This window comes from Vicugna pacos, chromosome 30 (genome assembly GCF_048564905.1).
Source record: "Vicugna pacos chromosome 30, VicPac4, whole genome shotgun sequence".
Taxonomy (NCBI): domain Eukaryota; kingdom Metazoa; phylum Chordata; class Mammalia; order Artiodactyla; family Camelidae; genus Vicugna; species Vicugna pacos.
The window spans coordinates 18,364,939-18,387,992 of NC_133016.1; positions in this window are offsets into that span (position 1 = coordinate 18,364,939).

Sequence of the window (23,054 nt, forward strand, 5' to 3'; positions counted from 1 at the left end):
TGGAGAGCCTGAGGAACCCAGCTGTATGGTCGGGCCGCTCAGGATGGCTCTTCTCTGGCTCTCTGTGCATCCCTGCTCCACCAGGCGCTGCCTCACTCACATGGCTCTCCAAGCCTCTTGATTATAGGGCTTAATTAGCCCCTGGTAACTCATGAGCCCACCTGGTGTCAGCTCCCCCTATAAACGGTAGCCTCCTTCCCCGCCCCCGGAGTCAAGAGGACTGCTGGCATGTCCTGCCTATAGTCCGCCGCACACGGTGGGATGTAAGGTCACTCGTCCAATAAACCATCCATGTCTCTGGGCCCCAAGGCTGGGCAACCACAAGACTTGCAGGCCTGCAGGGGGCAGCGTGACACCGACCCAAGGTGAAGTCTGAGGCCCAGACGTAACACACGTGGGCCATTCCCGCCAGGGGCCAGTGGTTCAAGCCACCCCAGCAGATACCACGGGGAAAAGAGACTAGCTGTCTCCATGGGGCCCATCCCAAACTGCAGGATTGTGAGTAATCAAGTGAGTGTTGTTTTCAGTCACTGATTTTTGGTACAGACAGTCACTCGGCAATAAGTAACCAAAAAAAAAAAAAAAAATCCTTGTCTCTAGTGTCGTCTTTCGGCCAGTTTTGTTTTGCTCTCAATAAGTCCTCTGAGTTTAAGCTATACTCCAGAAAGTTACGTTGTCATGGGATTCCGTGGTGACAGCAAACCTTGTTTCCCTGTTTGTGTCTCACCGTATCCGTCACAGCACCGAGCACGTAGCAGACGACAAGGAAACGTGCTGAAGACGGGCAATTCCAGATGGACGTGGGAACAGAGTCCAAGCTCCAGTCTGCTGTTCTGGGCTGCTGGCTCTGGGCTCCCACTCTTTCTTTCCAGCTTTCTCTTCTGTTACTCACTTTGATTCAGTCAAGTTTGGCTCCTCTCTTGCCTAAACCCTGCTTGGTCTCTTACGCTCCCTGCCTTGGCGCTTGTCTGTTCTTCCTGCTTCGAATCTCCCCCCCACCCCGGGCATACGCGCACAGTGTGTCTCACATGTATCTCCTGGCTGTACTCCAAGACCTGGGTCAAATGCCCCATCCCCTCAGTCAGGAAGGACTCCCATCTCTGAACCCCCAGAACACCCTAGCAATCTTCTGTCACTTCACACGCTTTAGCTCATTTGAAATTTTTTTTACCTACAGGTCTTTTCTCCCTCTGTTAGATCAAAGCTGCGAAGTATCACATCCCATCTTGTATATTTTTGTATCTCCCACGTGACCTCAAAGGTACTCAGTAGGTGCTTAAAAAATGAATGTTGGTTGGGGGGAAAATGTCAGAAAGTCATCTGAAGCTATTACCCCTTGGAGGAGCCCGTTTTGATAAATAAGAGTGATTATTTCTCTCCTTATAACTGATCTTCATGTATTTAAAGTTTCTTAACATATTGAAAGTTTCTTGTCCCCACTGAGATGCCCGTTAATTTGAATGCCAACCTAAAGGTAATGTTCTGACATTTCTGACATTTTTAAACACTAGCTATAGAACAGTTAAATGAATGAAAGAGAAAGAAAAGTTCAGGTGCTCCCATGCTAAGGGGTCGAGGCAGGGCTGTGCATGAAACTTGGTCCCTGCTTTCAGGCCTCGGATGAGATGGGTCTTTCTTAAAGGAAGAGGAGAAAGGAGAGAAAAAGGCACAGAAGGACACTGAGGATCTAACAGGTGTGATCAGTAGTAGTAACCAGTGTGAACAGAATCCTGGGGCGTAATCGAGGGAATGTTTCAAACTTTGTATAAACACTAGCGTGTGTTTTGTAAAGAGGGAGCCGGCAGCTGTGTAGGGTGGCTGGCAGTTTGTGTAGTAAATAAGGCAGACACATATTTGTGCTTTTTTTTTTGCGTTTTCCAAGTTTTCTGCAATAAGCATGAATTACTTTTAAAATCATAAAACATATGCAAGAATGCTCTTTTAAAATAAAAATTAAGTGCCTGTCGGTGGTTAAACTGGTAGGCTTTGGAAAGCCTGGGGTGGTTATTGTTCACTCTCAGTAGTGCTGAAGGAGAATTAATAAAATGGCCACACTTAGGCTACCAAATTTTTGGCTTTATGCTTACTGCTTGCTTTTAGAACGATCAGCAAACCTGACGGACCAGGCACTGCTCCCAGCCCCAGGCCTGCTGTTAAAGCTAAAGTTGTTGGCATACTTACCGTTTGATTTGACCTTACTCTGATCATTACAATCATGTTTGGCGTCTGAGTCATTCCCCGGGAAGGGAGTCACGGGACAATAACCTCAGGAGAATTCCCCAGGAAGGGAGTCACGGGACAATAACCTCAGGAGAACGACCAGACCCCCAGAGTTTCTCCTCAGTGCCAGATGAGTCTCACCAGATGAAGGAGGTCACGGGCTGATGACCTTCCAGAGCGCCGGGAGGTCCCAGGAGACCAGGAACACCCATGCAGATTTAGAAGGAGGTTTCATCAGGGACCCTTGCTGATCCTGACCACCTTTCATGCTCCAACTTGTTCATCTATATAATCCCCCTGCCCCATCCCCAAGACGGGTTCACAGTTTTGAAGGCACTATCTTGCTGTGAGTCTCGTTTGCCCAGCAAAGTAATAAAGCTGCTTCTTCTAAGCTCCAAACCCAGTCTCTGAGTTATTTGGCTCCTCAGGGACGGGAGCCAATCCTTCGGCAATAGTGTGTGTTTGCCTTTGTCCTTTTGTGGCATTTTTGTTTTCCCTGTTGATGACATAACTTGTTGACAGACAAAATGGCTTCTGGTTGATGATCAGTGTATTTATGTTACTGGATTTACATTCTTCCATTCTGATCACAGTAGAGTAAGTCTTTTGCTCCTGTATTTACTTATGTGTTCAATGTTCTTAGAAAAATCTTAAGCTCTAGATAAACCCAATGCATCCCAATTGACTGAGGAGAGAGAGTTTGATGTTAAAAGGCCCTGGTTATTTACCAAGTCAAGAACAGACTCCCAAGCCTGATATATAAGAGTCTTCATAATAGACACCAACCTATAATTTCCTTTAGCTCTTCCTGAATTCCTACTACCTGAATACTTTACCCTCCATTTTCTTGTTTCAATTCACCGTTCCCTGGGCAGATTCCAAATGTCCTTCAGAGGAAGAGCAGAGCAGTTGGGAGGATGTGGCCCTGGGTAAGTCAGTGCACCAAGCCTCAGTTTGCTGATCTCTGAAATGGACACAGCAACTCAACTCATAGAGTTGATGTGCTTCGAAGATTCAATTAGGTAACACTGAGTGCTTTGCATAGTGCTTGGCGTACAGAAAGTGCTTAAGAAATATTAGTTAATTTTGCTCCTCACCCCCAACCAGCTCTCCAGATACTGTTTCTTCTCTTCCTGAAGCCACTCAAGTCTTCAGTGAGGTCCATTCTGGCCTGCCATATGGGGATTCAAGTGTCATCTTGATTCTCCCCAGTGAATGATGGGAATCCTGGGGGCAGCACCCTGCTCCTCACCAGGCCCCCAGACTGTGTGTAGCTTTGAGCCTGGCCCACCACCTGCATTCAGTGAAGAATGGTTGAAGTTTATTGAATTGCAAATGCTGGTGCCTAGCCCAAGCCGGAATCTGTCACCTCTTGGGCTTGGAATAGCTCCATATTTTAATAAGAATGAGAGTCAGAACTGAATGAGAATAGCATGTTGTTCTTTCCTACCAGCCTCTGGCTGGGGGTTGTGAACGTTCAGAGCAGGAGCAGGGCCTTTTAACGCTCCCGAGATGGCTTGAGTGGGCTCTGTTCATTCATTCTGCCCTGACAGTCCCAACGGCTCAGTTAATCATTCCGTGCTGTATCTTTCGGGTGATCTCCTGTTAATAATTAACGCCCCACCTTCTGTTTCTGAACTTGACAGCTGTAATCAGGTTTCTTTCAAACTAATGAGTTTCCTGCAGCACTTTACAAATGCTAACCAGGTAATGGCCTACATGTCTCCCTGCAAGAAGAAATGTTTTTCAGAAATGTAGATTAGAGAGTTAAAATGTCACTTCTAGGAGGCCCAGGCCTCTGTCGTGGTAAAAATGTGATCAGAAGTCCAAAGCTTTCCACGTGCTTGCACTGACCGCATTAGCAGATAGAGCCTCGCTGGAGCAAGAGAGAAGCTTGATTCCAAAACGTGAAGGGAGCTGGAAGGACACAGGACTTGGCCTCAGAAGATCTGCACCTGACTTTATCACTTACTGGCTGGTTATCTTCAGCAAGTCACAGAACCTTTCAGAGCCTCGGTTCCTTCATCTGTAAAATGGAGGGAAAACCCACCACACAAGATACTCTGATGATCCACTTTGCTGTACACCTGAAACTAACACAAAATTGTAAATCAACTCTACTTCGATTAAAAAAAGAGCTATTCTGATGAGCAAATGAGACAATCTGTGTAAACAGTAAATGTTACCTCAGATGAAGTGTTATTTACATGGCGGCCACTCATTATTGGATCCTATTTATGCAAGAGAAAGGGGTGGAAAAAATGAAATATAATATTAGCATAGACTTCAATTTAAAAGGAAACACTATGTCAAAATCTTAAAAATAAAAAAACAGTAAAATTAGGTGTAACACATTGTTTTATATCAGGATATTTTGCCAGATAACAAGTACCCCTGTTACTCTGTGAAATAGGATTCAGTCTGTAAGTTTAACAAGCATCTGTTCTGTACAATTTAGTCACACCCAAACTTTTTCTATATGATGGAAAGAGCAATGTTCAGAAATTGTAGAAAACCGAGCACTTTTCTTTTGGATCACTTGAATATTGGGTTCAAATTTAACTCAAAAACATTTATGATTCTGTTAGGGGAAAATAAAAAATTTCATCTGTTTGGATTGAAAACTGCCAGAGTCACAGTTTTTAGAATCTTATAAACCTGAGCAGAACAAGCCCAGGAATCTGAGATTTTCTGACCAGCAAGAAAATCTACACAATGTGCAGAATGCTGAATTCACTAGTGAGCTCATTTTACAACTTTGGCCAGCAAATTCAATTTCCTAAACACAAAATTTTATGACTTAAGGGGAAAAATACAATTTCCTGTATTAAATACAGTTTACAGTTTGCTGGTGCAGATGGCTAACCTATTTTCTTTATATATGTCGCTTCGTATTAACTCAGTAAACAAAGAAAGGCTATTATCTTGAAGAGAATATCTGTAAATCTGTTTACAGGCATATGCCATTTTATTGTGCTTCATTTTTCACAGATACCGCATTTTTTGCAGACTGAGGGTTTTGGCAACCGTGTACGGGGCCTGTCTATCGGCTTTATTTTTCCTACAGCACTTTTGCTCACTTCGTGCCTCTGTGTCACGTTTTGGAAATTCTCTCAACATTTCAAACTTTTTCGTGATTATATTTGTTATGGTGATCTGTGATCGGTGATCTTTGATGTTACTATTGTAATTGTTTTGGGGCACCACACCCATGTCCAGACAAGATGCTGAACTTAGTAAATGTGAGGGTTCTGACGGCTCCACCAACTGGCCTTTCTCTGTCCCTCTCCTGAGGCTTCCCTGTTCCCTGAGACACAACAGTACTGAAATTAGGCCAGTGAATAACCCCACAGTGGGCTCTAAGTGTTCAGGTGAAAGGAGGAGTCACACCTATCTCACTTTAAATCAGAAGCTAGAAGTGATGAAGCTTAGGGAGGAAGGCACGTCGGAAGCTGGGACAGGCTGAAAGATAGTCCTTTTGCAGGTAGCCAAGATGTGAATGCAAAGGAAAAGTTCTTGAAGGAAATTAAAAGTGCTAGTACAGTGAACACACAAATGAGAAGAAAGTGCAAAGTCTTATTGCTGATATGGAGAAAGTTTTAGTGGTCTGGGTGGAAGATCAAACCAGCCATAACAATCTTTTAATCCAAGGCTTAATCCAGAGCAGGACCTTACCTCTCCAATTCAATGAAGCTGCAGAAGAGAAGTCTGAAGCTAGCAGAGGTTGGTCCATGAGGTTTTAGGAAAGAGTCTGTCTCCAGCAACATCAACGTGCACGGTGAAACCACAAGTGCTGTTTGGAAGCTGCAGCAAGTTTTCTGGAAGGTCATGCAGGAGGCTACACTGAAAAACAGATTTTCCATGTGGATGAAACAGCCTTCTACTGGAAGCAGCTGCCATCTAGGACTTTCACAGCCAGAGGGGAGAGGTCAATGCTTGGCTTCAAAGCTCCGAAGGACAGGCTGACTATCTTGTTAGGGGCTGGTGACTCTAAATTGAAGCCAATGTTTATTTGTCATTCTAAAAATCCTAGAGTTCTTAAGGTTTATGCTAAATCTACTCTGTCTGTGCTCTACAAATGGAGCAGCAAAGCCCAGATGGTAGCACATCTGCTTACAACATGGTTCACTGAGTATTTTAAGCCCACCGTGAGATCTACTGCTCAGAAAAAATTCCATTCAAAGTATTCCTGCTCACGGACAATGCACCTGGTCACCCAAGAGCTGTGCTGGCGTTGTGCAATGAAACTGAGGTTGTGTTCATGCCTGCTACAAAACATCCATTCTGCAGTCCATGGATCAAGGAATAATCTCAAATCTTATTCTTTAAGTAAAACATTTTGTAAGATTATAGCTGCCATATTGTGACTCCTCAGATGGACCTAGGCAGAGTAAATAAAACACTTCTGGAAAGGATTCACTACTCTAGATTATTCTAGCCACTAAGAACATTAACAAGAGTTTGGAAGAAACTGATTCTAACCCTCATGGATGACTTTGAGGGGTTCAAGACCTCAGTGGAGGGAGCCACCGCAGATGGGGTGGACACAGCAGGAGAACTAGAATTAAAAGTAGAGCCTGAAATTGAGTGACTGAATTGCTACAATCTCAGGAAAAAACTTTAACGAAGAAAGAGTTGCTTCTTACGGATGAGCAAAGAAACTGGTTCCTTGTGATGGAATCTCCTTCTGGCGAAGACATTGTGAAGGTCGTTGAAATGGCAACAAAGGATTTCGACTACGACATAAATTCAGCTGGTAAAGCAGCAGCAGGGCTTGAGAGGACTGACTCCAATTTTGAAAGACCTACTGTGGGTAAAATGCTGTCAAACAGCCCTGCACGCTACAGAGAAATCGTTCGTGAAAGGAAGAGTCGATCAATGTGGCAAGCTCTTTTGCTAGTTTAAGAAATTGCCATAGCCACCCCAGCCTTCAGCAGGCACCACCCTCATCAGTCAGCAGCCATCAACACCAGCGAGGCAAGACCCTCCACCAGCAAAGAGATTACGACCCATTGAAGACTCAGATGATGGTCAGCGTTCTTTAGCAATAAAGTATTTTAAAATTAAGGTATGCACACTGTTTTTTCAACACAATGCTATTGCCCACTTAATAAACTCAAGTATAGTGTAAACATGACTTTCACATGCACTGGGAAACCAAAAAATTCATGTGGCTTACTTTATTGCAGTATTTGTTTGACGGCGATGGTCTGGACCTGCAGTAACTCTGAGTTATGCCTGTAATCTTAAAAGACCTTTAACCTACTTGGATCTGTGTTCATTTCTGGTCCTAACTATTGAGTAAACTCCTCACTCTCACCTTTCTCAAGAAAAGTAATGGCTGGCCTAGCATTTTGGATTTCACAAGGCTTTCCATTAAATATGATTTAAACTTACATGTCAGTAAATGAAGTCTGCCTGAGAAATCGAAGCCTGTAACTTCTGGTTTCCCCAACAATGATGCATGGCTGTCCCCAGCTGGCTCCAGGGAGAGCAGTTCTCAGACTGTAGAGTGGGGAGGTGTCTGTTGGGGTGGGGATGATACCCTCTAACGAGGCATCCAAATCTTAATCCTTCATGCTTCTAAGTGTTTGCACACCTGGAATGTGTGCTGTGGCAAACGGCCCACAGTCCACGGACTGAGTTAATGGTCTTTTTCCATTTACAACGTCCTTGACTAAGAGCAGAGAATGGTAATCTCTCAGCCAATGAAGGCAACAGGCAATGAGTTTTTTTCATGGGTAGGCATAAAACAACCATTCAAAATAAAAACCAGACTGGCAAGCCCCTTGCCTCTTCCCTCGCTCATTCCTCCCCCTCGTCTTTCTGGCCCTCCCCTGGCTCCACTGGGCCAACTCAGTGCAGTTCCTGTGCTCTGTGGCATCTTGCAGAAAGGGGTGGTGGGCAGGACATCACGGGTGGTTTACCGGAAGGGAGGTTCTGGCTATGATGGGGTTTGCCTGCGGGCTCCGTGTGGTGAGGCGGTGGAAACCATTTCTGGCCTCAAAACTCAGCTCCTCGCTCCCCATTCTGAACAGAGCCACCCCCAGGGGCCCAGCAGGCATACTTCCTGTTCTGAATACAGCCCGTTTGCAGGTCAGCTCTGTTGCAGAATGCTAACTATTCAGTTCAGATTTCACACCCTTCTGCTGGGTCATTTACTGTAGCCCTGCCTATTAGAGCAGGTTTCAGGGCTGCCTGAAAATCTCCAAGTCCCTCGCGCTGCCTGGCCCTTTCTACATAATAGCATGAGTTGTACTAACAGTGCAGAATCTTCGAGGGAGGCACGTGTGGACAGTTAGGGGCACTGTATGCCCCCTTCCTGATTGCCATTTCTTACCAAATTTAAGCATATTTCTTTGAGTGGCACTAATTCCAAAAATCAGAGGGGAGTGAGTATGTGGGGGGGGTGTGTGTGTACAAGGTATGTTTGGGTAACTGCAGAGAGAAAAACTTCCAAATACATGCTACTTACTAAGGGACCTGTATTTCAGAGTGCTGGAAAATTCAATGGCGCTGCTTTAAAGCCCCCTCTGTCCCACGGCAACAATTAGCCCAATCTAGCCAGGTTCCTGTTTTTTCTGCCCCATCCCTATTTTTTTCCTTCTGAGGCACTTAGGATTTGACAACTAACTTTTGGGCTCTAGGGATAAATCTCTTCTCTGATCCATCATTACATTCTTAAAAATCCAGGGCCCTTGGAAACCAATCAGGACCTTGGCACGCTCCTAATCTCTTGGAGAAGGCGTTCTATATTAAGAACTGCTGCTCTTTTCCTGGGCCCTCCATTTGGAAGTGCTGCCTGCAGGATTTGGCTCACGTGCCTGGCCTGGCATGAGCTGATGTCTTGGCTTCGGCTGTGTGGAGCACTCCCTGGAAGAGAGGTGCTCTGTGTGGGTTACTGTGTCTGTAACAGCGGCGATACCAGGCAGAGGCGGCCTGGCTGGCCGGGGATGCAGGAGGGGGTGTGGCGCGCCCCTGTCTCTGTGCGGCCCTGACACATGCCTTCTTGCTTCCCCTTCGGAAAGTCCTGGTGCAGGCTTTTTGAACCTAGGACCTCGTGCACGCTAAGCAGCCACTCTTACCACTGAGCTATATCCTCCCCTCCCATATTTCTTTCTTTTTGAATTCTTTTCTTTTTTAAATTTGCATTCTTTTTTAATTGAAGTACAGTCAGTTTACAATGCCGTGTCAATTTCTGGTGTACAGCATAGTGATTCAGTCATACATGTACATACACACACATACATGTACTCGTTTTCATATAGTTGCGTATCTTTCTGGTGGTTCAGGGATACATCAAAGTAAAGTGGTCGGCTAGTAAAGGAAATGCCTTTGGGTGGGCAAGCTACCCGTGATCTCTCCTGTTACCCTGAATGGGCAGTTCCCCTTCTACATAAAAGGTCAGGCTGTCTCAGGTTCAGGAGGCAAGGAGGAAGTTCCTGTGGTCTGGGCAGCACCCTATTAGGTCTTCAGAGATGAAATTAGACCACTTCAGACAAAGGGGACACCTGTAGCCCCAGTCTGATCTTTGTCGCTGGCCTGGGAAGAAGAGCCTTCTTGGTGAGGGGTCCCTCTGGTCATCACCAGAGAAGGAGATGTAGGAAGGTGTAGGAGAGGGTGTAAGAAGGAAGATGGGGGAGGTTCCCAGTCTGTCACCCCACAAAAGAGGAGTCCGGCGCTGCAAACAGGAAGCATTATATCTTTGTGATAATTTCTTCAGGTTCTCGGGAGGGGTTAGCCATGAACATGGAGGAGGGCATGAACTTGTCTTTTGAGCAGTGAGCAGAGGGATGTGGGTGTCTGCAGGGCCGGGTGGGAGAGGAGAGTACCCAGGAGCCTGCCTCGTGGGAGGATGGAGGGTGCAGGACACCAGTGTGTGTGTGTGTGTGTGTGTGTGTGTGAGTGTGCGCGCGCGTGTGCGTGTGTGTGTGAAAGAGTGACTGGACAGCAAAGGGCATGCTGCCTTCACGACCCTGGCTCCCCAGCTTCCTCAATGTCTCAAGACCCCAGTCTGCACACAGCGAGGGGAAACTACTGGCCACTCCGGCTGACAGGTGGTACTCACCTTAGGGAGAAGGAAAAAACCAGCGCTGTTCAGTGACCAGAGGAGGGCGACAACACCTTGCCTTTCGTCTCCTAAGAGCCGTTCTTTGGGTCGGGGAAGAGCACGGTTTAGGATTTCCAGGGCACAGCTGGTATTCTCAGGGCAAGAAAGGCTTTGTTCTTCTGCTGCAGGTGGAGGAGGGGAAGGTACCATTCTTTACAGCAAAGCAGGAAGTTTCTTCATTCCTGTCTCCAGCCTTTCGATAGGAAGGTGTTGAAGCCTTTTTATGTGCTTAGTTGGCGACCGCCTAAGGGTCCCCCTGCCTTGTTCTGTGGGAACTGCAGGTGTACATCCGGACTTCTGAGATGCCCTGAGGCTCCCCTTGGCCTGGGCTGCCCCAAGGCAAGCACCTCTCACTGCTTTCTGGGCTGGCTAATTCCCCTTCACTCTAAGCCAGCTCCCTTTCCCTACGTTTTCTGTTTTGTTTTGTCTTTTTCTTTTTTTTTGTAGTAATACTTATATGACATAAAACTCACCATTTAAATCACTTTAAGTAACCAATTCAGCAGCATTTAGAACATTCAAAATGTTATGCAATCAAATCCTTGTCAACTGCTCATCTACTTTCTGCCTCTATGAATCCACCTCTTCTGGATATTTCCTATAAGTGGAATTGTACAAAATATGGTCTTTTGTATCTGGTTTCTTTGGCTTAGCATAGTGTCTTTAAGGTCCATGCATGTTTAGTGTTGCTATGACTTTGTGACATTAACATTTGTCAAGTGGAGCGCGCGGTGCTGACGGTGAGTCCCTCGTTCTACAGACCAGAGGAGCAAATGAAAGAGAGAAGTTCATTCCTCACGGGTCCTGGAGGAAGTGCACGGCATGCCTCAGGGGGCCGTGTGCGGAGGTCAAGGGAGGGTGCGGCCAGAGAGAGGCAAGACCGGGGGCACACGCCTTTATTAGTTTGCATACAGAATGCAACATTACAGGAAGAATTAGTTTAGAAAAAAGCTCTTGGAAATAAAACTATGTAAAATGATGGGATGATAAAGTTGAAGATTGTTCTAGGAAGAACAACAAAAAGAGTAAGAAGGAAGTAAAGATACGTGACTATTCTAAGAGGCTGACTAGCCACTAGGAAAAAGGCACTTACCAAATGGCGCACGTATTTGAAGGTAAATAAGTGTCACCAAGAGCCCAGCATGATAAATGGGGGAAAATCCATATCAAGGCACATCACTGTAAATATTATTGCCACAAGGATAAAAAGAAAATCCAAAAGGCTACCAGGGAAAGAAAGAGAAAAAAAATACAGCAACAACAGATCAGACACAAAACAGCAACAAACACACTGGCAGGCGACTTCTCTATAGCAATGCTGGAAGCTGAAGGACATGGGGGACCTTCTCCTCAAAATTCTGGGAGAAAATTGTTTCCAATCTTGAGTCCCTCTCCCAGACGTTGCTCATGTAGTACAAGGTAAAATAAAGATATTTTGGGAGAGAGAGAGGTAAAGGGTGCTGTGTGAGGAGGACAGCTGTGCAGCGGGTCTGGGAGTCAAGAATGTGGGAACAGAAGAATGGGGAGCTCCGCGAGGGGCCCCAAAGGGAAAAGGGAACAGAGGAGGATCTGATAAAATGGCTTGGCAGTATAGAGATTTTAACTGAGGATGTTTTACCGAGCAATTGGAGTTCGTGGGAAGACTAAGCTATAGGTTTAAGACATGATTGAATTAAAAAGAGACAATTATTAACTCCAAGAAAAACAAAATAGAAGAAAGCAGATGTAATCATAGTTACCACTTAGCTCAACAATAAACACTGTCAGAGTAATAAATTCTAAAATGGACTTAAAAGCTAAAAATTAGGATGGAAGGAGCAGAAAGGGGTACAATATATGATCTCAAATTTTAATATAGGTAATAGGAAGTCAATAGATAATGTTTTAAATTGCTGAATTAAGAGCGACATAGTAAGCAGACAATAAGTGTTGGTTATAATCATTATTTCCTGGAGTTCTAGTAGCTGCTTTATTACGGGAGGCTGTGAATGTGTTATCTAGTGGCTTATCACACCGCTGTCGCCACCTGGCTTCCCTAGTGCGCCTCTGCTTCTAGTGGTTTCCAAGTGGTTGGCCAGTGGTTAATGGTGTTGCCGCTACAATTCTCTTCCTGTTCACAGAGCAGGGTTGACAGGAAGGGATCCAGGGGACCAGACAGTCAGGAAAAGATGGGCAAGCGTTCCTCCACCTTTTGGCCACATCTGAGCATGACTGGATTGTAACTCACAAGGATATGACTTTTTGTGGCATTTTGCAAGGTGAAGGGGATGAAAACCTATTCTCCCATTTTGAAAACTTGAGATGACCTTTGCGCAAATGAGAGTCCTTGGGGATCACACTTGTTGAGCAGAACTGAAACCCAGCGGTGAACTGAGTGTTATTTGAGAGCGTCCCCTGTGGCACAAGGGAGCCGCAGGAATGTGCACGTGTTAACCTAGACAGCAGAACCGAAGCCACGACAGTGAGCCTCCTGTAAAGGAGGCCTGACAGCATGTGACTCCCATGAGTCCTGAAAGTGAATACTGACGCAGTAGCCTTGCGCCCATGGCCCGTGGTCCACAGTAGTGGAGTTGAGAGAGGAGAGATTCTGGGTTGTGCCAGAAGGAGCAGAATTAGGATGTGGCAGGAAGGGACAATGATAGTCCGGTTGGGTCCAGAACTGCCAGCAGGATGGGGAAGGTTGGGAGTCGGAGACTTTGGGTAGCCTGAGCACTGTGTGCCTCCAGTGGGAGGTGAGGTGAGTGCTGTTTCACTTGAACAGTCTGCTGCTTGGTTTGGAGGCTGAAATCCAAGTGCTCTGAGAAGCCTCCAGAATCAACCAGATTGGTACGTTGTCTGTGCCAACTCAAGAGTATGGCTCTCCTTCCCAAGCCTGGAGCCACAGGGACCTCCCCATCCAGACTCCGGCAGGGAGGGGCCGTGGGCTCCACATAGTGAAGGCGGGATGGGAAAAGGTGAGGCAAATGACAGAACCAGGTGGTGCCGAAACCCTCCAGAGAGGCATCAGCTCTGCCCAGCCTCCCTGCACTTCCACCTGTATTGATTTGTTTAGGCTCTCAGTGCTGAAGAAATCAGGGTGGATGAGTTCTCTTCATGGCCACCTGCCCAGTTCCCACCCTCCCTCCGTCCAGCCACGGGCATCTCTTTGTGGTTTATCTGGCTGTGTCTTGGAAGTTTCCACTCTTTTTTTCCTGCTTGATCTTTTGACTAATTCAGATTCATAAAAACATATTTTGCTATTGAAGACTAAAACAGACGCTGGGGGACTTCTCCATGGGCAGAACTTTGGTCAAAGGGCCAGGTGGGGCAGCCCAGACAATTCATGCTAACTTAGCAATCATTTGCACTGCTCAGCTAGAATTGAACATCCTTCACTATATCCCAAAGACCAGAGAGAGGTCCTTAGGTTCAAAGTGATCTAGAAGCACGGAGCACTCTGATGCTTTTAATATAATTTTTTCTGATATAATTTAATATATGTTTTTCTTTTAACATAAACAAAACTGGAAAACACAGTGTTTGCCAAAGATCCACTGATTTTCTTCAAGGATTTTTTTTAAAGAGTGCATTTTTTTTTAATTGAAGTATAGTTGATTTACAACGTTGTGTTAGTTTCCGGCATACAGCAAAGTGATTCAATTATACATGTACATGTATAGATATTCTTTTTCAGACTCTTTTTCATTATAGGTTATTACAAGATACTGAATATAGTTTTCTGTGCTGTACATTAGGTCCTTGTTGTTTACCTATTTTATATATAGTAATGTGTATCTGTTAAATGCAAGCTCCTAATTTATCCCTCCCCCCAACACTTTCCCCTTTGATGACCATAGTTTGTTTTCTATGTCTGTGAGTCTATTTCTGGTTTATAAATAAGTTCATCTGTGTCATTTTTTTTTTAGATTCCACATGTAAGCGATACCACATATGTGTCTTTCTCCTGACTTACTTCACTTAATATGATAATTCTAGGTCTGTCCATGCTGCCACAAATGACATTGTTTTAATCTTTTCATGGCTTAGTAATATTCCATTGTATATATCTACCACATCTTTATCCTTTCATCTGTTGATGGACATTTAGGTTGCTTCCATGTCTTGGTTATTGTAAATAGTGCTGCTATGAACATTGGGGTGAGTGTATCTTTTTGAATTATAGTTTTGTCTGGATATGTGCCCAGGAGTGGGATTGCTGGACCATATGGTAACTTTATTTCTAGTTTTTTAAGGCAACTGCATACTGTTCTCCATAGTGGCTGCACCAATTTATATTCCCACCAACAGTGTAGGAGGATTCCTTTCTTTAAGGGATTTTAACTCTTCATTGTACAGATTTGACTTCTTGGTTCCTTACTTACTCTTCACCTGAAAATTCCTTATGGCAACAGTGAAGGTGGGTGCCCACCTGATAATATTTTTTGGAGAAGACCTGTCATCTTATGACCTTGCCATTTTATGACCTTGGAGGTTATGACTATTAATCCAGATAAAGTCAGAGAGATCTGCAGAGTCTAATAAAATGTCATTTTGATGGATTCACATGGATTCATGGATTGTAGGGAGACTCGGAAAAGATTTCATAAAAGAAAAAAGTGAACAGTCAAATCCCATCAAGTGGTTGCCAGTCTGGTTTTGAGTTGCGACAATAATCATTATATTAAAGAATGAGGTGGGGGAGGGTGTAGCTCAGTGGTGGAGTGCATGCCTAGCATACACAAGGTCCTGGGTTCAATCCCCAGTACCACCATTAAAAATAAGTGAATAAATAAACCTAATCACCTCCCCCCCAAATAAAAATAAAAAGTAAAATTTAAAAAAAAAAAGAAAGAAAAGAATGAGGTAATGTGTAACTCGAATTCAAGCAACTTAGTCAGTGAGATCACCCTGTCCAATTGTGGTTAAGTTTAATCCATTAGAACCACTTTGCTAATAAGTGCATTTTGCAAGTAGAAATGTCCCTTTAGCTGCATGCCTGATGTCAAGAAAATCGATTCAGTCCTTTTATATGAGTTGAGTTAATTTGAGCCAGACAAGTGTGTCACAGTGAATTAATTTGTCACCAAGATGGTTGGGAAAAATCAACCTCCTGTGACAAGCGTAGCTTATAACTCCAAGTGAACAAACACCATTTTCTATGATAAACATCCTTGCAAATGTAGTTACATAAAAAAAAAATGTTAGTCTTAAGATTACAAGTCAAAATCCTTGGTACTGTAAGAATAAAACTTTCAATATCACAGCAAAGCTCTTGCACTTTTTAGCAGACTAGACAGGAATTCAAGTCTGATGACAAGATACAGAAGAATATGGATAGAATTAGCTGACGTTATTTGTTCCCAGATGTGTAAATATTCACCATTATTTCCTTTTCTACCTAATAAGATTTAATGACTACCCCAGGACACGTTTTTTCAGAGCACCTGTGTCAACAACTCCTCGTATGTTCAAGATTCTTCTTTAGCAACGACTGAGTCTTGGGGATCCTGCTTCCTCCCCCATTTTCCAGCCAAAGCCAAGTGAAAGAATTTGTAGGTTATGATCTCTCTTTCCACAACCCCATTCGGAAGGTATGGACTTAGCTTCATGTCGGCGTGGTGCCTACGGAAGATGGCTCTGTTTCTCCTCGTCCTGGAGACCCACAGTTTCTGTTCTCACATCCTGCCAGAATCTCTGGTCAATTTGTAAAATGACCAGTTGAAAGGAAACCTCAAAGTTGGCTTGGAAATCCACTAATTGATTAGAATTACTTACTTGTTTCCTTAGAGGGTATTACAGATCGATTGTGTCCTCCAAGAGAGATAAATTGAAGTCCTAATTTCCAGGACCTCAGAATATGATCTCTTTTGGGAGTAGGGTCTTTGCAGATTTATCCAAGTTAAGATGAGGTCATTAGGTGCTCGCTTTGGCAGCACATATACTAAAAAAAGATGAGGTCATTAGGGTGGGTCCTAATCCTGTGAGTGGTGTCCTTATAAAAGGGGGAAATTTGGACACAGATGCACACAGAGGGAAGATGATTGAAGAAACACAGTGAGAACACCATGTGAAAACGGAGGCAGAGATTGGACCGATTGCACCTACTGATGCAAAGGACTCCAAGGATGGCCAGCTGCCGCCAGAAGCTGGAAGAGGCGAGGAAGGGCTCTACCCAGAGTCTCACAGGCAGGACAGCCCTGCTGACATCTTGACTGCAGACTTCCAGATTCCAGAACTGGGAGAGAATAAATTTCAGTTGTTCGAAACCACCCAATTTGTGGGACTTTGTTATGGCAGGTCTAGTGGGTCTTTTAACCTAGGGATGACTTAGAATTGAGAACAGAGATTATAAAGCACGCCAAACCCATGGTATCACTACTGTGTGAAATCTGGGAATAATTTGTGGGTGTTGGTATTTGTCTTAGCCTGCATCCCCCCTGGAAAGCAGAGCTGCAATGATGGCGTTTGGGCAGGTAATTGATTTTGGTGAGGAGCCCCAGGGAATAGGAGTAAACCAATAAAACTGGGTGCACAACTGAGTTGGTTATTGCTGTGGGTAAGTGAGGCTTCATCCATCAAGAACCTCTGAGGAAACTTGTGGAATTGTCTGCCCAAGGAATGGTAGAGGAGAGCACTGAAACACGGACTGGCTTCCTTCTCCCACCGGATTTCCCCTGCACGACATCAAACCCCCTCACTTCTGGGTCTGTGCATGTATGAATGCAGAGCGATTCACAGGTTCCCTTGCACTGGGTCTGAGAAGCAAGACAAGGGTGAAAAGCAAGAGGAACTGAGGATGAGAGATGCTGTGAGGCCTCACCTGTGCAAAGATGGTGGCTGCAACAGTGACTAGTGCAAAAGGTGGGCTGAGAGGATGGGCAGTGGGGCACAAGAGTTATCCAGAAGGATATGGAGAATTTGGCTTATTAGCATACTGAGTAATTAATTTGGATTTTAAGCTAAAAAGTGCAAGAGAATTTTAGTCTATAAACAGCACTGGATCATTTAGAAGCACTTAACCATCATGTTTATAAACATTATTAGATCTGTAAGAATTATTTAAGCACTTGGAAAATTTGTTTGGTTTGCCATCAACTGACTCACTTCAAAAAGGAAATTGAGTATGTTGGGTTTATCAATGTAGTTGAAATATTTTAAGGGATTTAATTAAATTGTAAAATTATCCTTAAAATTTTCTATGGGATTTTGAAAAATTTAGAAATAGAACTCATTTCTAAATTGAACTTGAAACCAGGCCTTTGAATGATTTGAATATTAACTTTAAATACCAAAATAGCTCCTGAATGTTCTTTTCTGTACAAAAAAAAAAAAAAAAAAGCCTAGAAGCTGAAAAAAATTCACTAAATTACATCTTCTAATCCTGTGGAAATCATCATTCTTTCCTATACTGTTCATCTGAAAGGTGGGCTCTCCAAAACTGGGATAAATATAACATAGCCATTTAATTTGGAACTTAAATTTTGTTTTTGTTGGGGTTCTTTGGCTGCAAACAACAGAAAGCAGTTTTGACAAAGCAAAGGGAATTTACTAGAAGGATTCTGGGTAGCTCAGGGAGTGAGTGAAAAGCCTGGGAGCCAGCCTCTGAAACGGGTAAGAGTCTTGTTTGCTCTGTGCTTGGGGGCGGGGTGCGCAGACGTGCCCCAGGCAGTCAGTCGCAGGTATCAGAAGTCACTCTGGCTCTGGCTCTTGTCTGCAGAAAACGGTATAATACTGGGAGTTGGGTGTTTACAAGATCCACGGAAAGGCCAGAGAAGTGGGCTCTAGAACACCACCAGATGAGTCACCTGCCAAGGGAGTGCTAACTGTGCCACAGCTACGAAGCCGGAGGCTCCTTCCAGCTGTCCTTCCTCCCCCATAGCCTCACCTTTCGTGGTACCAGAGCATCCGAGTCTCCCGCAGTCTCTCCTGGTCTAGGATGACTGCAGCTCAAGCCACTTTCTCCTGCCGTGCACTGGACAGTCGTCCTCACCACCTGGGGCCAGCCCAGCGCCCTCAGCTCAGGCCTGACTGACTTAGTTGTGATTGATTCACTGCTGCAGGACAACTTCATTGATACCTTGGGATATAAAACAATGACTGTGTGGGTCACGGATTTTGTGGGCCAGCAATACAGACAGGCACAGAGGAGGAAGGGGCTTTCTGCTCTACGGGTTCTGAAAGACTACAATGGCTAGATTCTGGAGTCACTGGAAGGCTTCTCTGCTCACATATCAGATGTCGCTCTGAAGGATGCCCAGAGTTCACACATGTGGTCTCTCCAGGATGCCGTCTTAGGGCAGTGGAACGTCACACGTGGACGCTCAGTTCTCCAAGGGCACAGGTTCCAGGGAGCAAGATGGAAGTCCAAGGTCAAAGTGCCAACAGAGCTTATGTCTGGTGAGAAATCACCTCCTCATTGAATGGCCATCTTCTTGCTGTAACTTCACACGGCGGAAGGGGCAGGGGAAATTTCTCAAGCCTCTTTCATAAGAGCACTGATCCCCTTCACGAGGGCTCCACCCTCATGAAATAATCACCTCCCAAAGGCCCAGCCTTCTAATGCCATCGCCTTGGGGGTTAAAATTTCAACATGAATTTTGGGAGACCAAAACACTTAGCCTATAGAACCCACCTTCTCCCCAAGACCCCCATAATAGGCTACCCCCAAACCCCTGGGCCATCTGGGCCTCCAACCTTTGAGGCCCAATTCCATAGCCCAGTCCAGCCAGGACCGAGCACTGAAGCCCCCTTCCTCGGAGTTCTCATCTGGAACTTCCCCGCCTCCCTCCCGGGTGGTGTTGAGGTCTTAACATGGATGTCCTCCCTGCAGGCTCAGGAGGCTTCCCAACAGGGAGGGGTGCTTTTAGTTGAAGGACCACGCTGTTTATCTCTTTTCCCAGCTCTTGGCCCTGTTGCTGGGATATAGGAGATCCTCACTCCCTATTTGTTCACTGAGGGAGTAACTGAAGTGATTTTAAACTGTCCTGGTTTTGCAGGTCAGGAAATGGAGGCACGGAGGGAGGAGAGGCCTGATCTGGGCTCTGGGTGACGGACAAACTTTCAGGCCGACACTTGCTGAATCGCTGATGGTCTTGGTCTCCAGATGGCCCTCATTTCTGATTGCCTGTGTCAGTTGGAACAATGAGGCCCAAGGATCAGATTCAAACCGCGGTTGCAAGAGAGCTCAGCCTTTGTAAACTCAGCATCTCTTTCTCCTGAACACAGTCGGTTCCTGTTCATTTCATTCCTTCCCTGACTCTGACGGAAGTTTGGCTCCAGGTGCCTCTGCGAGTCCGGGTCTTGGAGGCAGAGTGGACACTGCTGGCCCAACAGTGCAGAGAGGATCCGAGACCCACCTGCTGGGGGTCAGAGCTGCTGGGTGCAGAATTCTCCTGCAGGGGCCGCCTGCCAGGGGCACGAAAGGCTCATTCCGCATCTTCCTCACGTCCTCTAGCTTTCCCGCTTGGTGGGTGTGCTTTGCATTCGTCCAGATTGATGTCAGCTCTTGGTTTCCAGAAGGGCAGGTTGTGAATTAGGGGAGCTGGCGGGGGTGCGCTGTTAGAGACACTGGTCAGAACAAATAGCTCTTGGGGGTAAATACGTAAAACCCAAATTGAGTAACATTCTAATTCATATGAAAACAAGCCCCTGGGAAGCTGGTGCCAGATGAGGTAAGTGGAAAACATGATGTCATTATTCAGCAGGACGCTCTCTCTCCCTGGCGCCGCTGCCTCCCTCCCTTCTTCTCTGTGTCTCCTCTTTCTATCACCTCTTGTCGCCTCCCTCCCTCTCCCACTCCCTTCATCCCAGAGCTCCCCTCTCCGCTCTCACCACCACTCCTGGGGGACAGCTTCTCCCCTTCCTCGGGGCCTTGACAAGGCCCATGGAGGGTATCCTCCTCCTTGAAGATAAACTCAGTCTCAGTGAGATGCTAACGATTGACAAGGCATGCAATCTGTTGGTTTCCGAGGGCACTTTATTGGCCTTTTGACATATGATAAGCATCTCCAAGCCCCCTCCCCAAAGGGAAGGGGTCTCTAATAGCGGGACTTCTGTTCTCATCCTGTGAGTGGGTGGGTGCTTTTTGTGTCTGGCCCTATTCTGGAGTCTTTGCAATCACATCCCATAGACCATACCTACGAGGCTGGCAAATTCAGAATTCAGCTGAGTAGAAGCGTGTGGGGAAGTGGGAAAGGAAGGGACCAGGATAACTCAGCCCAGAAGCCAGTCTGGTCCGTCTTGTGGGCCTGTGGGGCCGCTCACTGCCCCTCCGGCCTGGAGCAGGTGGTCAGCAGACTCGAGAGGATCCTTTGTCTCCCCTTGGTCCAGTCAGATCTCATTGTCCTCTCCTCCAGGCCTTTCAGCATCTGCTGGCTGCTTTCTCCTCAACAATCCCCCATCTGCTGCCCAGGCTTCTCCTCCTCCCAGCACCCCCGATACTCCCTGCACTTCCTAGTAATCCCATTACCAGGCATTTGATCAAATTGTGGGTGCACAGCCTACCAGGGGCGGCAGATGGAAGGCACCAGAGTCCTCAAGTGAAGAGCTGACTTGGGAATTCACCTAAGTCAGACTGGAGATGCTCGAAGCCCAGGAGCAGCCACGGTGGATAAATTTCCAACTCCCCTCACCCAGCTGTGAGGTCCTTTAAGGCAGGAGCAGGTCCATTTTGATCATTCTGCATCCCAGCTCTCAGGTGCTTCGCCAGCCATGTTTAGTGTTAACCCTGTCCTGTCCTGCCTGAGGCTCTAGTTGCCAAGGAGACTTGCTCAGAAGGAACCTCTTGTGGGCGCTAGAGCCATCCATCCTGGTGTATGTCCACCTTAACTCCGTCTTGTTAAGTAATCTTTCACAATAGGCGTGTGTGCAGGACTTCATAAGGTGGTGGGTACACTTCTGGACCCCTCATCTCACAGGCTCATCTCAATCATGCAACGGATACAGGGCAGGGTCCACACTCCCCGTGATGCCGGTGGGCAGCGGAAGGACCCAGAACTCCTGTCTCCTGGCCCTAAGGTCTTCTTGCCACGACACATACATGTGCCCCAAACCTTTTTCAGCATATTTCTGCTTCCCACAGTCCGCCTCACTGGAGAGTGAATCCACTCTCCTTCCCTCTGTCTGGACCAGCCCGCCAGGCTGGAATTGGGGCTCTTTAGTCTAGCCTGGCATCGAACAACCAGCCCTGCTTTTCTTAGCCAGCTGCTTGAATTTCACAGTCATTATCCGGGGACCCTCTCCTTCTCAGCCAGAATCCCCACTGCTGCTCCCATATCCTCCTCAGCACAGCAGAGCCTGTCTTCTGGCCCAACCTGAGAATCAGCCCTCTCCTTAACCCTGCTCCCCCCACTCCGCCCTTTTGACACTGGTTCTGTGAGTATTTTCCAGTAAGTTCTTAGCATCTTGAGAAATCTAAAAATAATACACCTCCTCCCACTATTCTGAACTATTAACCCCTCTGTCAGAGTATGGGGTTTGTATGTCAAAGCCCTAATTAAAATTGCCTAATGTTCCTTCATAGTTGACTTCCCTACCCAGCAGAAGAGAGCTGGGGGTGCGGGGAGGAGGGGCAGATTACAGGGAGAGGCTGTAAGTTTTATTCAACAGTGGTCATTGTTTCTTCCTCATACCCCACTCTTCCCCCCACATCCAGCAGGAGGGAGCTGGGGGCCATGGGGGCAGGTTACAGGAAGATGAAGGATGCTCTGGGCAAGTGAGTGCACAGCGGGGGCAAAGTGCCCCTGGTGGACACCTAGAGTGACAGCTCCATGGGGCTGCTTCATCCTGGGTGGTCGCTGAAAGCCTGTCCTCTCTCAGTTGTGAAGGAGATCAGAATCCACACCCCGCCCCCAAAGTATGCCACTTTGGCATAAAGATTATTTTGAGCTGAAGGCAATGGAGAATCCAAAGATGCAGAAGGAAACCTTGGGGCTGCTTCCTTTATCTGATTAAAAGCAACGAATTCTGGGAAAGAAGGCTGCCATAAATCCCTTCTTCAGGACAGCTCCACCCCTCAGAAGGGAGAATGCCAGTAAAATCTACCCCAAGTCCCTCCTCTAACGGGGGTTTTGAGGCCCTGATGGAGATGGAAAGCTTACGCATATTTGAATAGACAAACATCACAAACTATCTTGATTGTTCTCTTAAAACTCATTTACTTTTTACTAAACCCATAAAAGCCTTTTCTTTCCCCTCCCTTTCCCCTACTAGAGGTATATAGTCCTCTGACTTCAACTACATTTGACCCTTAAGCGACATAGGCATTAATCTGCCTATAATTTATGGTTGGCCCTCCACATTGTGGTTCCCCTGCATCCATGGATTCAACCAATCCTGGACTGAGTGGTACTGTAGTGTTTACTACGGAAAAAAATCCTACAATGAAAAAGAACATGGAAAGTTTTATATGTATATATAACTGAATCGCTATGCTGTACACCAGAAACTAACAAAACATTGTAAATCAACTATAGTTCAATTAAAATAAAATAAAATAAAATAAAGACCTCTGTGAATAAGAACTCCACAGTTCAAACCTGCACTGTTCAAGGGTCAAATGTATTCAACAAGCCAGTTGCTTCTTTTGTTGGCTCCCATGTGTACACAAATAAACTTTTTCCTCTTGTTAATTTGTCTTTTGTCGATTTAATTCACAGACCCCAGCTTAAGAACATAAGAGGGGAGGGGAAAAGTTTTTTGTCTCCAGCAGTTGTATGTCACAATGTGGAGAGTGACAGCCAGCAGC